Raw genomic sequence first — 6,000 nt, 5'->3', positions numbered from 1 at the left:
GTTAAAGGACATTTACAGTAGCTATAGGACATATACAGTAGTTTTATGACATATAAAGTAGTTATAGGACATATACAGTAGTTATAGGACATTTACAGTAGCTATAGGACATATACAGTAGTTTTATGACATATAAAGTAGTTAAAGGACATTTACAGTAGCTATAGGACATTTACAGTAGCTATAGGACATATAAAGTAGTTATAGGACATTTACAGTAGCTATAGGACGTATACAGTAGCTATAGGACATATACAGTAGATATAGGACATGTACAGTAGTTATAGGACATTTACAGTAGCTATAGGACATATACAGTAGTTATATGACATATAAAGTAGTTATAGGACATATACAGTAGTTATAGGACATGTACAGTAGTTATAGGACATTTACAGTGGCTATAGGACATATACAGTAGTTATATGACATATAAAGTAGTTAAAGGACATTTACAGTAGCTATAGGACATATACAGTAGTTTTATGACATATAAAGTAGTTATAGGACATATACAGTAGTTATAGGGCATTTACAGTAGCTATAGGACATATACAGTAGTTTTATGACATATAAAGTAGTTAAAGGACATTTACAGTAGCTATAGGACATTTACAGTAGCTATAGGACATATAAAGTAGTTATAGGACATTTACAGTAGCTATAAGACATTTACAGTAGTTATAGGACATTTACAGTAGTTATAGGATATATACAGTAGCTATAGGACATATACAGTAGTTATAGGACATTTACAGTAGCTATAAGACATTTACAGTAGTTATAGGACATTTACAGTAGTTATAGGATATATACAGTAGCTATAGGACATATACAGTAGTTATAGGACATGTACAGTAGTTATAGGACATTTACAGTGGCTATAGGACATATACAGTAGTTATATGACATATAAAATAGTTAAAGGACATTTACAGTAGCTATAGGACATATACAGTAGTTTTATGACATATAAAGTAGTTATAGGACATATACAGTAGTTATAGGACATTTACAGTAGCTATAGGACATATACAGTAGTTTTATGACATATAAAGTAGTTATAGGACATATACAGTAGCTATAGGACATTTACAGTAGCTATAGGACATATACAGTAGTTATAGGACATTTACAGTAGCTATAAGACATTTACAGTAGTTATAGGACATTTACAGTAGTTATAGGACATTTACAGTGGCTATAGGACATATACAGTAGTTATATGACATATAAAGTAGTTATAGGACATATACAGTAGTTATAGGACATGTACAGTAGTTATAGGACATTTACAGTGGCTATAGGACATATACAGTAGTTATATGACATATAAAATAGTTAAAGGACATTTACAGTAGCTATAGGACATATACAGTAGTTTTATGACATATAAAGTAGTTATAGGACATATACAGTAGTTATAGGACATTTACAGTAGCTATAGGACATATACAGTAGTTTTATGACATATAAAGTAGTTAAAGGACATTTACAGTAGCTATAGGACATTTACAGTAGTTTTATGACATATAAAGTAGTTATAGGACATATACAGTAGCTATAGGACATTTACAGTAGCTATAGGACATATACAGTAGTTATAGGACATTTACAGTAGCTATAAGAAATTTACAGTAGTTATAGGACATTTACAGTAGTTATAGGATATATACAGTAGCTATAGGACATTTACAGTGGCTATAGGACATAAACAGTAGTTATATGACATATAAAGTAGTTAAAGGACATTTACTGTAGTTATAGGATATATACAGTAGCTATAGGATATATACAGTAGCTAGGACATGTGCAGTAAAGGCCAGTGTGAGGCCGAAGGGCCGTGATGATGATTTAAGCGCAGTTGAATTACAGTAATGTGACACTCGTCAGACACCGAGAGAAGGCTGATACGGCTGGACTGAAATGAGCTCTGATGGGAGAATCGTTTGAACACTTCAAAGGTAATTTAGTGCTGTTATTACTTTGACTATGGTGACATAAATCTTCTACAACTTGATGTGGAAAATATATATAAATATGCTTTCACAGATCGTGATAGCTTTACAACACACTAGGCCTGTCGGACTGACATGCTCAATATAAGTGATGTTTACTGTCTCTGCTGAAAACTCTGGAATAAAGGACAGGAAATATATGATCTGTTAGTTCTTTATTTATTTTATTAGTTTATAAAACACTGCATAATCTGACACCTGTTATACATTTCCGACAGTGTCGAGATACGGGTCAACACTTAGTTTATCTAGTCTTCTGGCACACTAATCACAAGCGATCTGGTGGCTCTTCTTTTAGCCACTATGATAAAAACTTTGAAGTGAAAGAGGCTACAAGCATTCAAGGCGGGTTTAGATATCTTTTTAAAGGTGCTTATAACAATATTGTAGCTATTATGTATTATAGTATTATATGTATTGTGTATTAAGTATTATAATGTGTACAAAAAAGTGTGAATGTGACAAAATAAAAGTATTTTACATTAAACCAGGCATCAAATGTGTCCTTAAAATCTATCTCATTGTTTCTGAATAAAGGACATGTAAAGTCAGTCAGTGTTTTATTATTATTCAATAGCAGTGCTGAAGGAAACGATGCACACAGAGAAACGCTAATTATTTCTAAATCCACAATTGACACACTGTTAGCTGTATGCTAGCGATGGAGAAGCAGGACTTCATATAGCCTATCGACAGACACGATATTTCTGACAGCTCCGCGGGTAAACTCTGGTTTCCATGAGAACAGTCCTGTGATTTCACTACGTAGCCTTTCCCTTTTCTTTGTTTCTCCTTTTCTAGCACTTTTACCCCTCTCGCTCCAGCGACCTGCTTAGTTGGAGCCGGAGAAAGGCCCGCAGTCTCATTTGTAGTTAGTCTCGGCTCTGTGTCTCAGCCCGGAGTTGATGGAGTGATTCTTACCTGCGATGCGCTTGAGAAAGCTATTGTGCGCGGCTGATGGATGGAGTTTGGTGGAGGTCTGGCCACTTGGAGAGCTTAAATCAATCTGTTCATTTGTGTCTCTGTTGGGCTGATCATTGGAAAGTGCAAACAGTTGAGCAGCGCCGGTGTGAAGCGCCCTCATGCTGAACAGTACGTTTCCATTAAAGTGCACAATCTGAATGTCTCACTGGCCAAACTCTGTGTTTGCAAGACTTTATTTATGTACATCAATCAATAATTCAAAAATACATCCCAGATAAACTTTCAAACCAGGCAAGCTTCACTATAGCTGTACTGATAATATCATTTGATGAGTAGAAAAGTTTCAAACAACAGAATTTATTTGAAAGAGAAATCTTTTGTAAAATTGTGGGTTTACTTTTGATTCATTTAATGCATACTTTCTGAATACAAGCGTTAATTATAATAGGCTATATATATATATATATATATATATATATATATATATACACACACATATATATATATATATGAAGAGTTCAGATGCAAAAGCCTCTAAATTCCATTTGAAATTTTCTTCTAAAATGATCATTTTTATAAAGCTTGTATATTTAAGTTCAGTAATTTCACTTAAATGGCAATGAAGATTACCTATTAATTGTTATTTAAGTGAAATTACTGAACTTAAATATACAAGCTTGATAAAAATGGTCATTTTAGAAGAAAATTTCAAATGGCATTTAGAGGCTTTTGCATCTGAACTCTTCATATATATATATATATATATATATATATATATATAGTAACATTTTACAATAAGGTCCTTTGGTTAATGCATCAACTAACATAAACTAACCGTGAGCAATACATTTGTTACTCTATTTGTCAATCCTCGTTGATGTTAGTTAATTAAAGGGGTCATGAACTGGCTTTTTAAATTTTATTATATTGTTGTCCGAGGTCAACTTATGATGTTCGCTGAAATATTTTCGAAGACCGACTGTTTCCATTGACTGTAGCAAGCATAGCTACATAAAGTGTATTGCGGCTTTATGCAGTCATTAATGCAGTTATTAGAGAGAGGAAGAGAGATGTTGAAATAACGAGACAGAAAAGCATGTGAGTCAATATTATTTATTTATTTATTAAATTCGTTTTAATGAATTCGTTCATTCTTGTTTTCTATAACTGACAGTAGATAACCCAATAAATGAAACACATAAGCCCTTTTAACAAGTAGGCCTATCAATAATTATTTATTTTTATATTATCTGGAATAATTACGAAAATTCTTGCAGCAGGACTATCAAATTATTTATATAGTGGTTTATATAGCCTATTCAGGTTAATTTTCTATTTAGCCGATTATAGATAGGACTACACTTTATTTATTAAAATTAAACTGTATGTGTCCATTGATTGTGATGATCGAAGATTCCTTCCCCAGCCTACAGGGGTGCAGTGTGGACTTAAACACACACACACACACACACACTCTCAGGGCAGATTGGAGTCTGGATTGGCGGTTGAGTTATTGAGATGTATCCGCTGGATGAGGATAAGACCTTCAGTGCTGAGTGCTCTTCACTCGGTGAATAATTAGGATGGGACTCCTCGCCAGCGTGAGCATTCTTCAAGAGCATTAGTGAAGTGTTCAGCATCGCTCAGACGTCAACAAATGATCCGCTCACTGCAGCAGACAGCCACAGTCCTCTCGTGTTAGTATATTAGGAGGATTGTGGAAGGACTGGGTTTCCAGAGGCCAAAAGTGAGGTCCGGCCTGACATCATCACCCTTTCATCAAACATTACTAAAGATGTGTTCAAGATTTTGTAGTTGTGCTTGAAATCGATTGTTTTATTTGTGGGAACGCAATGAAACATGACAAATTGTGCCAGATATTTATGGCCAGGCTGTCATACCAACATATGCAAAAAGAAGAGAGAACCAATTAAATACTAATAACTGATTTTATGCTCATTGATGATGTTTCCTGTCAGCTTCTTATTTTTCTATGCCATTTTCTTTGTTTTTTTTTTTGCATAATGAAATAAAACCTGCTGTAGTTCACCCTGTTTTGCAAAAAGAAAACTTGTCAGATAAAAACCTTAACCAGGTTTAGTTTTTTGTTCTTCCCTCAAACGTAAAATTCCTTATCCCAAAGTTTATGGGGTCATTGAAAACAAACATCACTTTTGGACACTACTAGGGAAAGTTTCATAAGTTTTTCATGATTACTCACTTTTTTCAGGTTACTTTACCCTGCACTGTGACATAATGTTTTATTAAAAGTACAAATATTCCATGTAATCTCTCAATTAATATAAAATAATCAGATAAATAATGTTTTTAGATGGATTATAGCACATCTCTCCACAGGACACAGAGTATTTCGCCTCAACTTCCCACATATGGTGAACACTTTCTGCAGTCCTGCTGGTCACATGAATTGAATTAATTAATTTGTGATCCATACTTTTTATTTAATTTGCAAGGCAAGTGAAAATTGATCAAATCTTCATGGAAGTTTTTTTTTTTTTAAAACTGTGCATAGTTGTTTTATTAATTAAACAATAACTATGCTGGAATCTGAACAATACCTGCTGCGCTGGTTCTTTAAAACAAATGCAGTTACGTTTCATTGGACACTTTCAATGAACAATGCTCGTCTCCATCAGTTTAATGAGGCAATTGTTACAGATATTGATCAGCGTGCAGCATTTCCTAAATGAAACAGCATCAGGTCTGAATGAATTGCAGGAGGAGGAGCAGGCCGTAATTTAGGCCTGAAATGATGGAAGTCAGCAGATCTCAGTCGACTGGAGTATCGTCGGATGGACACACGACACGATGCTGAAGCACACAGGCCACATCACCCCGATCAGAAACGACATATTTACATTCAGATGCCAGATTACCTATTGATCTGAGGTAAAATACTTTATTAGGTCTTAACAGTTCAGCGGTAAGTTCAAACAAGACAGACATTTATTAAGAGATATGGTTTTTACACAGCATTTCACCACATAAATAATTATGGATAATTATGGATCTTATAATCCAACAGTGTACTTGTCCC

Source organism: Pimephales promelas, chromosome 12 (genome assembly GCF_988280905.1).
Source record: "Pimephales promelas chromosome 12, fPimPro1.hap1.1, whole genome shotgun sequence".
NCBI lineage: Eukaryota > Metazoa > Chordata > Actinopteri > Cypriniformes > Leuciscidae > Pimephales > Pimephales promelas.
Note: the sequence above shows the minus strand (reverse complement) of the source record.